This window comes from Peromyscus eremicus, chromosome 1, assembly GCF_949786415.1.
Source record: "Peromyscus eremicus chromosome 1, PerEre_H2_v1, whole genome shotgun sequence".
Taxonomy (NCBI): Eukaryota; Metazoa; Chordata; class Mammalia; order Rodentia; family Cricetidae; genus Peromyscus; species Peromyscus eremicus.
Genome location: NC_081416.1, coordinates 44,946,344 through 44,959,699, shown reverse-complemented (window position 1 = coordinate 44,959,699; position 13,356 = coordinate 44,946,344).

Here is a 13,356-nt window from a genome sequence, read left to right as displayed (position 1 = left end):
AGCACATGCTGTTTGTTTATGATTAAACTGTATAACAGTACCACTCACCTTTCCTACCAACATGTAAGCTTTATGAGAGCAAGGGACACTTACTCATATTTTGTTTTTGTTGTCCAGGGTTTAGTACAGTTAAGCCAAGGCTTCTAAAACTACATTTGAAGAAGAGTTGGATTTGCAAAGGATTATAGTTTGTTTTAGAGTGAGATGTCTGTGAAAAAAAAATCAACAAAATGAACTTCTAGGAAAATAGTAAGAGTAAGATAGCCCCACAGTGAGTACACCATGAGCAACGTAAATTTCATCTCTGTGAACAAGGGAGTGAAGTCAGTAAACACGTGAAAAAAGGAATACACAGCGGGTTTTCTCTTGTGCTTTGTAAGTATTGTTTGACCCAGAGGCAGTTCCATCAACTGTGATACTGTGTGTGGAACTTGCACAAGACGAGGCCCCTCAATATCCCATCACGGAGAAGGAGGGAACTCATGAAGCTCTGTAGGCAGCTCAAGTTTGCTGGGGAGGGATGTTTCCTTCATTAGTATAGCCACTGATAAGTAGCCCACACTCCAGAAAATACCCCCTCACCCTGCTCTAATAAGCAACTTGAATGAGACTCATTGGGTCACCAAAACCAAAGACAAACAAACAAACAAATTAAAAGATGTAACAGCAGAAGTCGTACTCCTTGAGAAGATGAAGGGGTCAGCAGGTGTGGAAGGAAGCTTAGTGAAGGTAATGGGAGGTGAATATAATTAAACATGTATAACATGTCATAATGAGTATTATCATGTCTAATACAGCCAATAAAAACTGAAAAGAATCTAGAAAGTACACTTTCAGTATATATGATAAAAAATGTTCACTTTGGCTAGATACTTTGTGAACTTTGTTTCGATACATTTAAACAGATCAACACATTCAGGTATTTGTTTTTTTTTTGTTTTTTTTTTTGTTTTTTTTAAAAAATGCACTGTGAGAAAACTGCTATACCAGAAATTCAGGTCAAATTTCTATCTTGAAGAGAAAAGAAAACTCACAGTTAGGCTTAGCATCTGCCTTAAGTTATTTAATTTCAAGAATTGTCTACTCAATTGAACAGATACACATCGCACAATTTACATGGTTAGTCAGGAATTACATTGAAAGTTCATTAAATCATGTCTAGGGAATTTAAGTGAACTCAAGTAAGTAAATTAAGTGCTGAGTTAATTAAGTTGCTAATTAGTTAATTAACTTATAGTTTTAAGTGATGCCATTAACAAAGTGACATGAATTTCAGTTTTATTTTCCTATATTTAGAAGCCCTTCAAGGAACTGTCAAAGCTTGAGGGCTTAATTCTTTTCACAGAGTTTTGGACCAAATACTAACATATTTATAGTACGACTTTATTACTTAGGGTTGAAGGCATTTTAAAACAATTTGTTTAATTGTCTCTTTTCTCTTGCTTTCATAAATTGAAGGGGGTTGCCTTCATTTACTTTTTCTCGTGTGAAACAAACATGAAAATGTTCACAGTGCTTAACCAGTTGGATGTATGTCTTTGGGTAAGGGTGGGGGTCTCCCCAAAGTCCATGTGTTGACACTTGGTGGTCACTAGCCTGTGCATCATCAGAAGATATGGGCGTGTCTCAGGGGAGGGTCTAGTGAAAGAAAGTCAGGTCCTTGGGACAGTCCCTTGAAGGGGATACTGAGTTCTGAGTATCCAGAATTCTTCTTTCTCTCTTCTTGCTTCCCAGCTGCCATGCTGTGAGCAGGTCTCTGGCACACCCTCCCCCACAGGATGTACTCACCTCCTTGTCACAACCCACAGGCAATGGGGGCCCCCCTGTGAGCAGGAGCTGATACCTTTGACACCATGAGCCAACAAGAGTCTGTCTTCTTTCAGGTGTATCTCAGGTATTTTGTCACAGTGATATGAAGGGGATCAGCGTATGGTTTAGAAAAGTAGATTCCAGTTATTTGTTCTAAAATGAACCATCTCAAAATTGTTGACTTAAAATACTAGCAATTATTTAGTCTGTGGGTCTTCCAACGTGGCAGGGCAGGATGCAGACAGCTTGTTATAATGCAAATTCTATCAGGGTAAATGCTGAAAGGTCAGAGAAGTGAAGGAACCAGCCACTAGACTTCTTACCTCTACTGAATCCTCAGACAGAAAGGGCCCAGCTCCTGTCTCCACTTTACCTTATCACTTCCTCTCTCTGCCCAGCCATATCACTTCCGGTTTCCTCCTCCCAAGTGCTGGGATTAAAGGTGTGTGCTACCACTGCCTGGCCTCTAGTGGCTAGCTCTGCACTCTGATCTCCAGGTAAGCTTTATTTGTTAGAGCACAAACAAAATATCACCACAGCTTGTATGTTCTGACTGGAACTGGTTGACCTAAGAAGGCTCATTTACGTGGTTGACAGGCTGGTACTGGCTTCTGTCTGGGAGCTCAGCAGGACTGCTTCCTAGTGTCTCTCCATAGTTATCCTGGGCTTCCTATAGCTTCAGGCTTTGTGGAATTAGTGACAGAGACATGAACAGACATGCAGAAGAATTAAATTAGACCCACATCTATCACCTCACACAAAAACTAACTCTAAGTAAATCAATACCTACACATGAAACCCCAAACACTGAAACTACTAGAAGAAAACATACTCTACACGACATAGGTGCAGAGAAGAACTCTCTGAATAGGACTCTATTTGTCAAAGAACTAAGGCCAAGAGTTGACAAGTAGAACTTCATAAAATTAAAAAGATTCTGCACAGCTAAAGAAACAATCAATTAGGTGAGAAGGAAGCCCACAGACTGAGAGAGAATCTTTGCTGGTTATATATCTGACAGAGGACTAATGTTCAGAATAAAGGACTTAAAAGATGGAGTGAAAAACCAAACAACTCATCCAAAACCTGTGTCCGGGACCTGAACAGAGAATTCTCAAAAGACAGGAAAAAATGGCTAAGATATATCTCAAAAAAAAAAAAAAAAAAATGCTCACCATCTCGAGCAATTAGGGAAATGCAAATTGAAACAACTTGGAGATTTCGTCTTACCCCACTTAGAACGGAAAAGATCAACAAATGGTGGATGGAGCACGGGAGAAAGAGAACCCTTATTCACTGTCAGAGGGATTGCAAACTGGTCCAGTCACTCTGGAAACCACTGTGGAGAATTATCAAAAAGCTAAGAATAATTCTACCATATGGCTCAACTATACCACTACTTAGCGTAAGCCCAAAGGAGTTGACATCCTACTCTGTTAAGGTAGCAGTACACAGACCAGGATAGGAGATGAAGTTCTGTTATACTGTTGGAGGTATTTTAAGAAAGTTATTTGACCTTCTGAACATTCCACTTCTGATATCTTAAAGGATTATGATACTTGCCTGATAGCTGTATATCTCAGAGTAGTTGGAAAGTCCAAATACATTACTACATAGAAAGGTATATTTTAGATGAGAAAATAAATTATGTGTGACTGGATATTTATGCTGCCAGAAAATATCCATCATATTTTCATATATATAATATATGAAACAGATAATATTTATATTATATATATAATATAATATATAAAACAGATAATGCATCTGTCTGTTTGTATACAGAAGTCACAGCTAATTTTTTTTCAGACAAAGTCTCTATGTAGCCTTGACTGTCCTGGAACTTGCTATGTAGAATAGGCAGACTTCAAACTCACAGAGATCTGCCTGTCTCTGCCTTTCAAGTGCTAGGATTAAAGGTGTGAGCCACAACACCCAGTTGCTGGTTCTTCAGTTATGATATTTGCTAAGAATCATGACTGTGGCCTCAGGCAATTTACTTATACAATGAGAATATGAAACTAAGAATGTAGGAAAGATATTTTTGCACTGTTGGCAATTTAGATTTTGGGTGGAGGCCCAGGGCCTAATGGTGAAGTTCCACCTATGAACAAGTATTGATAGACTTACTAAGTTTCTATATTTACCAAGCTGTTTAAATCTAGGAGACTGAGCCATGGTGTGGAAGGGTGTTTGTCAGAGATTGCTCATTGGTTGGAGTTGATCATGGCTGTGGCCCAACCAGGGAAGCCAAAGTGATCTCAGTTTTGGTAGTGTCTTCTCATCTAAGAGCAACTCCAGGAAGGTGAGCATCTGAGCATAGCACTAGAGCTGAAGAGCATGGAAGGAAGGGTTAGATACAGCCTAGGAGAGAGTAATGGAGACACTGTGAGCAGCACCTAGTGTCCCAAAGAGAGAGTAGAGCAATCCAATGTCATTCCCAGGGAGAAAAAGTGGAGTGTCCAGACGAGCCATCAGGGAATGGGCTTATAGGATGGACTTGTTCATTTATCTGAACAGTTGAAGCCAGGAACCCATAGACCATCTTCCACAATGTCTCTATGCTTTTGGCCATCCCTCTTACTAGGTATGACACCCTTAAGAGTAGACCCATTCTCTAGCAACTTTAAGGCTTCCTAAGTGCTTGTGTTTCCAAACCAGCCATGAGACACTGTAACAAATGTTGGACTGGATTCAGGAGAGACTATTACACTCCTGTGAAAAGTATTTGGTTCCTTGAAGATTGGAAGAGTCCCTGGGCAGTCACTGAGCTACCTAGAACACTCGGTGCTCTCAGAGGCTAGTTATTGGCAAATATCTAAGTATCTACAAGTTCAGATTTGGATGTGTGCAGTATATTCTCTGTACAAAGGGAATTCTGTTCATGCTGGCAGCACCTTTTTGCTTAGGTTGGAGTCCAAGATTGACATTCTGGTAGTATGTAGATTGAAATGGAGATAGGAAATAAAGAAAAGGAATGTTCCACATAATTCTTAGGAAGTACACTTTCTCAATGAAAGAAATCAATAGATGCATACAGCATACAGCCAATTCCCTGTTGCCCCTGAGCAGGCAGGAAATAAGGCAGGTCTCAAATGTTCAGGTGCTTCCAGTGCTCTGCTGTGATTATGTTCATAAGGAACATAATTGTCTACTGGGTATTTGTTCTCTTCTTATTCCTCCATAAGAGAACTCAAAATAGTTGAGTCTTGGACCTCACTATAAAATGACATTTTTAGACTCCTAGCAGAAAAACAAAACAAAACAAAACAAAACAGTGATGACTTCTCAGAGGCCACTAGATGGAGCTTTCCAAGGGAGTTTTTCTAGGAAGGCTGAGCTAGCTGGAAGCATTTGTATTATTTCCTTCTTTTCTTTTTCTTTTTCTTTTTCCCTATCTAGGATGGTAATGTGATCGCTGGGATTGCAGCAGCCATCTCAATACCATGAAGCCAATTTGAGGAGGAAAGTAACAATGAAGGAGAATGAAAGAGTATTTGTCTTTGATGACTGAGGCACTGTCATTCTAGAACCAAATTAACCGTTTCTATAAAAAACAAACAAAAAACACTATCATGTCTCATCTATTAATACTTTTGGCTTCTTTTTCTTAATTGAAAATTTTTTCCAGAAATTTTTTTCCATACAATATATTTTGATCATGTTTCCCACTCCTTCCAATTTCTTCCAGATACTTCCCATATCCTTACCCACCCAGCTTTATGTTCTTCTCTCTCTCTTTCAAAAACAAACAAACAAAAGACAAGAAACAAAAACAGCAACAACAACAACAACACACACACACACACACACACACACAAAACTGCAAGAATCAAACAAACAAAAGACCAATAAGACAAAAAAAGTCAAAACAAAAGCAAATGAAACAAAAAGTCAACAAAATACCATCAAGTTAGTTTTGTGCTGGCCGACTACTCTTGGGCACGAGGACTACCCTAAAGTGTAACTGATATACCTAGTGAGAGCCCATTGGAGAAAATGGATTTTACCTTTGCTACTGGCTGTCAGTTGCAGATAGCTTTTTGGTTAGGAGTGGGATCCCATGCCGACTTCCCCACTTAGTGTGGAGACCCCGTCTCGTTTGGATCTATGTAGATCTTGTGCATGTGGTGACAGTCTCTGTAAAGTGCTTTAGTATCATTTTGTCTGGAAGACACTGTTTCTTGGAGTCATTTTTCACCTCTGGCTCTTACAATCTTTCTGCCTCCTCTTCTGCACAGATCCCTGAGACTTGAGGCAGGGAGGGTTTGATGGAAACATCCCATTTAGGATTGAATATTTCAAAGTCTGTTACTCTCTGCACATTGTCCAGTTGTGGGTCTCTGTGTTAATCCCCAGATCTTGCAAGAAGAAGCTTCTTTGGTTAAGGTTGAGCAATGCATTGATCTATGGATATAGCAGAATGTCATTAGGAGTCATTTTATTGCTATATTCATTTAGCAGAATTAATAGTGGTAGATTTTCTTTTAGGCCTGTGAACTATCTAGTCTCAGGTTCTTGGTCAATTTAAAAGTATCAGTTGTGGGTTCCATATTATAGGGTGGGCCTTAAATTGAAATGTAAAAAGTAGTTGTTACTTCCATAACATTTGTGCCCCTATTACTACCCTATTGCAGGTAGGTCACTACTGTAGGTCACAGTAGCTGGGTGATATTGATGATTACCTTTCTCCTCTGGTACCTTCCAGTATTGTGAACACTAGTTAGTAGGGGTGGAACTTCTACTTAGACACCAGCTTAACTTCTTCATGTTCAATGACATAAGTTATTGTCTTTAGCAATGTAGTCTTACTGTCAGGTTGTAGAGAGTAAATGATAGCCTTAACAAGTACTCTGTGATGTTTGGGGGTTCTGATGGGGCTCCTTTGACCAACAGATCAGCAAGGTATAACCCATTCCTGGCACTGGAGTTTTTTTTCTTAGTGACATAAGATGTTTAGTTCGGTCATTGTCTTCCCTATTATTTGGTTACTTTCACACATGTATATATTTTAGGAAGCTTCTATAGTAGTAGGGTTCCACATGGTTTCTCCACATGGCCTTTAGTGTTAGTTGTCCCTCCCCATATTCTCTTCTTTACCCTTCTTTCCCATCCCCCTCCCTATTTAATTCTTCTAATTTCCCCCTCGTCTTTTCATAACACTATATTCTAATTCTCCTATTTTGGGAGATCTTCTCATCCCCACTACTTCCTTAGTAGGTGCTTAACCTCTGTAGTTATTCCAATGGTAGAAAACATAGAAAATTTAAAAGCTAACATCCATACAAAAGAGAAAACATACAGTATTTGTCTTTTGGGTCTGTGCTACGTCACTTGGAATGATTTCTTTTCTAACTCTATCCATTTACCTGCAAATTTCATAATTTATTTTTTCTTAACAGCTGAATAATATTCCACCATGTGCATGTACTGTACTTTTATTATCTATTTGTAATTTGATGGACATTTACACTGCTTCCAATATCTGGCTATGATGAATAGTGCAGCAATGAACACAGATGAGCAACTATCTCCAGAGTAGGATGTAGAGTCCTTGATGTATATACCCAACAATGATATGCTGGATCTTGAGGTAGATCTAGTCTCAGCTTCCTGAGGAACTGCCATACTGATTTCCACAGTAGCTTTACAAGTTTGCTCTCCCACCAGCAATGGATGAGTGTTTCCCTTACTCTACATCCTTCTCAGCATGTGCTGTCATTTGTGTTAATGATCTTGGCCATTATGACTGGAGTAAAACAAAATTTCAAAGTGGTTTTAATTTGCGTTTCCCTAATGGGTAAGGACGTTGAACATTTCTTTAGACACTTGTGTTTCATCTTTTGTCAGCTCTCTGCTTGGTTCAGAACCCCATTATTTAGTTGGGTTGTTTGTTTTCTTGATGTTCAGTGTTTTTAGTTCTTTACATATTTTAGATACTAACCCTTGATCAGATATATAATTGGTAAAGATCTCTATCTATTCTTTAGGCTGCTGCTTTGCCTGAATGGTGGTGTCCTTTACCATACAGAAGCTTTTCAGCTTAATTAGGCCACAAAAATGAATTGTTGGCCTTAGTGCTTGTGCTACTGTTAAGAAAGACCTTTCCTGTGCCATTGAGTTCAAGTTCTCATTTTCTTTTCCATCAGACTCAGGGTATCTGGTCTTATGTTGAGGTCCTTCATCCACTTGGGGTTGAGTTTCGTGCAGGTGATAGATTCTACACTGATCCATCCAGTTTGACCAACACCATTTGGTGAAGTTACTGTCTTTTCTCCAGTGTTTATATTTGGCTTCTTTTCAAAAAACCAGGTGTCTATAAATTTGTGGGCTTATGTTTGGTTTTTTAATTTGATTTCATTGACCAATGTGGCTGTTGCTGTTTTTATGCCAACACTACACTGCTTTTATTACTTTAGCTCCATAATACAACTTCAAATCTGGCATGGTGATGCCTTTAATGGGGATTGCATTGAGTATGGAGACAACTTTTGGTAGGATGGTCGTTTTCACAAAGTTAGTCCTACTGATCCATGAGCATGGGAGATCTTCTCATCTTCTGATATCTTCTTCAATTTCTTTCTTCAAAGACTTAAAGATTTTTTTTTGTTATTATGAAAGTCTTCCATTTCTCGGTTAAAGTTATCATATACAAAAGCAAATGGACTAAGAAAGAAATCAGGGAAACAGTACCCAAGATATTTTTTTGAGGCTATTGTGAAGGGTACTGTTTCCCCGAATTCTTTCTTAGTCCATTTGCCATTTATGGCTACTGATTTTTGTGTGTTAATTACCAGGTGTAGAAGTTTCCTGATGGAGTGTTTAGTATCCTTTTTATGTATAAGATCATATCATTTGCAAAAACAAAAATACTTTGACTTTGTTCTTTACCATTTGTATCCAGTTGGTTTCCTTCAATTGTCTTATTGTTCTAGCTAAGACTTCTAGTACTATACTGAATTGGTATGGAGAGCATGGACAGCCTTGTTTCTGATTTTAGTGGAAATGCTTTGAGTTTCTCTGCATTTAGGTTGATGTTGGCTGTGGTCTTGCTATAAATTACCTTTATTATGTTAAGGTCCCTTGTATCCCTAATCTCTCCAAGACTTTTATCATAAAGGGAAGTTGGATTTTGTCAAAGGCCTTTTCTATATCTAGTAAGATAATTATGTGTTTTTTGTCTTTCAGTCTGTTTATGTGGTGCATTATGTTTATTGATTTATAAATGTTGAACCATCCCTGTATCTCTGGGATGAAGCCAACATGATAATGCTGTATAATCTTTTTGGATACAGTTTGCAATTATTTTATTGAGAATTTTTGCATATATGTTCATAAGGGTTATTGGTCTATAGCTTTCTTTTTGGTTGGGTGTTCGTGTGATTTTAGTATCTGGGTGTAGTGGTTTGAATGAGATTGGCTTCCATAGATGTGTATATTTGAATGTTTGGTCCCTAGTTGGAAGAACTATTTGGGATGGATTAGAAAGTGTGGCCTTGTTGGAAGAGGTGTGTCACTGAGGTGGGCTCTCACTCTCTGTCACTCTCTCTCTGTCTCTGTTTCTCTCTCCCTCCCTCCCTCCCTCCTTCCCTCCCTCCCTCCCTCCCTCATTGTTCCACATCCCCCACCCCGCCCCCCACCATGGACCATATGTAGGCTCTCAGCTAATGCTCCAGTGTCCAGTGCCATGCCTGCTTACTTGTTACCATGCTCCCCACCATGATGATCATTGACTCACCCTCTGAAACTGTAAGCAAGCAACCAATTAAATGCTTTCTTTTACAAGTTGCCTTGGTCAGGGTGTATTTTCACAATAGAAAAGTAACTAAGACACAAGGTAATAATGTCTTCATAAAAAGAATAAGAAAATGTTCCTTTAGTTTATATTTTGCAAAATAATTTGGGAATATTGGCACTAATTTTTTGAAGGTCTGGTAAAATTCTGAATCTGTCTGTCCCTGGGCTTTTTTTTTTTTTTTGGTTGGGGAGACTTTGAATCACTATTTCTATTTCACTAGGGGTTGTGGGTCTGTTTAAACTGCTCATCTGATCTTGATTTACCTTTGGTAGGTTGTATATATTAAGAAATTCACCCACTTCTTTTAAGTTTTCCTATTTGGTGGAATATAGTTTTTTATGATTCTCTGAATTTCCAAGGGCCCCATTTTGTCTCTAATTTTGTTAATTTGGATCTTTTCTTGCAGTCCTTTAGTTAATTTGGCCAAGGATTTGTCAGTTTTGTTGATTTTCACAGAGAACCTTCATTGATTCTTTGTAATCTTTTTGTTTGTTTGTTTCAGCTCTGAATTTGATTATTTCTTTCCATCTACTCTTTTGGGGTATTGTTTCTTCTTGTTATGGAGCTTTCACGTTAATGTGATTCTCTCTCTCTCTCTCTCTCTCTCTCTCTCTCTCTCTCTCTCTCTCTCATTATGGATAGTGCCATCGCTGGGCTGAAGGTGCTGGGCTCTAAGAAAGCAGGCTGAGAAAGCTATGATGAGCAAAGCAGTAATCAGCACTCCCCCATGGTCTCTGCATCAGCGCCTGCCTCCAAGTTCCTGGCCTGTTTGAGTTCCTGTCTTGACTCTTTTCAATGATAAACAGTGATGCAGAAATGTAAACCAAATAAACTCTTTCTTCCCCAAGTAGCCTGGCCTGGAGGTGGGATGTGGTGCATGCTTGGTCAGGTAGATTCCTCTGATTGGACTCATTATGCCCCAGTCTTAAAAACCAAATAAAATAAACTTCAATAGAGAGGATGTGACTTGAGGTACTCTAACAGAAACATTCCTCTTGAGGGACAGAGAGAATGCTCAGGAATTAAGAGCACTTAATGCTCTTTAAAAAGATCTGAGTTTGGCCTCCATGGACTCATCCACATATATGGTACACAGCAACTTGCACAGATTCACACACATATACTAAATAAATTAAAAAAAAAAAACTCTTCCAATTGGACATTATTTGCCTAATTCAACAGGATGACTAATGTTCTCAAATTCTCTGTGACTCATGGTAGCTCATGCCTCCTGCAGCTGTCTGAGTCATCGATTAGCCAACACATACTTGTGTTTGTCCCCAAATATCTTTGTACTGATTGCACTTTTTCCTGTAACTACATGGTTTTGTTAAATAGTGGCTTGATAATTCTATGGAAGGGAAAGAAAAGGATTATTTCTATGGGAATAATTTCAAATGCTTAGAATTACAAAAATGAATTTTCCAGGAGAAATTGCTTTGGATAGGAAACCTCATTTTGTCAGTACTGAGGACTGAACCTAGGGCCTTGCACATGCTAAGAAAGCACTTTCCCACTGGGTTATAACCTTAGCCCTCCCCTATAGGCAGACTTTGCTGTCCTGCCAGCCAGTTCCCAAATGACCACATATAGACTTGTTATTAATGACAAATGATTGGCCAATAGCTCAGTCTTGTTACTAGCTAACTCTTACATTTTAAATTAACCCATATTTCTTACATATGCTCTGGCACACAGCTGGTACCTTTTTTTTTTTTTTAAACACAGCAAGTTCATCTTGCTTCTCTCTGTGACCCTGAGACTCCTCCCCCTTCTTCATGCTCTCTTTTTGTCTGCAAGTCCTGCCTAACCTCTACCTGCCCAGCTATTAGCCAGTCAGCTTCTTTGTTAAACCAATCACAGTGGTTTAACATATTATATTCACACAGTGTAAAGGAATATTCCACATTCTCCCCTGTTTACTTTTTGTTTCGAAACTAAGTTGACCTTGCTGGTCTTGAGTTTACTCTGTAGTCCAGGCTGGCCTCAAACTTGCAATCCTCCTATTTTAGCCTCCAAAATAGCTGGAATTATAGACCTGCACCATTAGACCCAGCTGGAAAAATCATTTTTTAAACCAGGAAAATATACCTATAACGGTGTTACTATTGTATTTCTTTAGAAGACTTATTTAAAAGGCAGTAGTATGAAAACAAACCTCCATAGGGTGCTCCAAAAGACTGGAGCCAGAAGCAAAATGACAAATTTAACCCTGACTTTATGCTACTGAATGTCTTAAAGAAGAATTACTCTTGGCGTTTAAAAACAGAAGGCAAAGATAAAAATCTGAAATTGGTTTATAGATGCATATGAAATGCTTGAACTAGAAATAACAATGTTAGCTGAGTGTGGTGGCATATACCTGTAGTCTCAGCACTTAGGAGATAGAGTCAGGAAGATCAGTATTCAAGGTCAGGACGAGAAATGTTAGACTGTCAAGAAAACAAACCAGCACACACACAGAAAGCAAAACAAATAAGTAAATACAAAATACACAAAGTGTTTAAGTAGTATATACTTCTTCATAATTCTCCATGCATCGGATAGTTTCAGTTCATCCACCCTGAGGTAAGGATGCTTCTTATTTGGTAGGAATCATGATTATAATCTATAGAATTCATATTTCTCGGGCATGTTAAATAAAGGATTAGAAATCTGAGAGAATTGAACAGTGATTTTCTGTACTGGGAAAAGAAGATGCATTCCTGCTACTGTGCCCGCCCCCATGCCACTGGGGGGCAGGCAGGCCTCATCCATCGTGGTCCTCACCTGGCTCCTTTTCAGTATAGAGAACCAAGAAGCTATCACCAATGCATCACTCGGTCCACAGAATGAAATCTTATTGCATGGTTTAAGTAGACTAACATGACAGGTGACAGTCCTGGGTTGCCATGCTACTTGAAGCTGTTCAGGTTGGAAATAAACCAAGTAAATATGTGTGGCATCTGGGAGGGACATCTCTCACTGCACAGACTCCTGGGATCCATCTGGGCCACTTTCTAGGAAGGAAAGTGGCCCTTCCTTATCACTGTACCAGGTCTTTGTAAGAATACACTGTAGAGACCAAGGTTGGAAAAAGCACAGGGACAAATAGCCAAATGAATGGAAACACATGAACTATGAACCAATAGCTGAGGAGCCCCCAACTGGATCAGGCCCTCTGGATAAGTGAGACAGTTGATTGGCTTGATCTGTTTGGGAGGCATCCAGGCAGTGGGACTGGGTCCTGTCCTCAGTGCATGAGTTGGCTGTTTGAAACCTGGGGCGTATACAGGGACACTTGGCTCAGCTTGGGAGGAGGGGACTGGACCTGCCTGGACTGAATCTATCAAATTGAACTCAATCCTCAGGGGAGTCTTTGCCATGGAGGAGATGGGAATGGGGGGTAGGATGGGGGGTAGGCGGGGGGGGGGAGAGAACAAGGGAATCTGTGGCTGATATGTAAAATTAAATTAAATTGTAAAATAAAATTTAAAAAAAAGAAGACACTGTAGGTACAGGGGATGATCTTCTCAGAGAGAGGTCCACCAGAATTCCTGTAGCTGGGTCACCTCTAATAGCTTGCTTATGAAGGACCCTGTCAGCAGAAGGTCTAGGTTGATTCTCTGTCATTCTTCCTTGCTATGTCTAGGGTAGCTTACTTAACTTTCTCAAGTTTACCAATACTTTGTTTAAAAGACTAAATGTAAGAATGCATGAGAACCCTAAAGGCTGGCTCCCAGCCCCTTTAAACCTTCTACAGAAAGGTT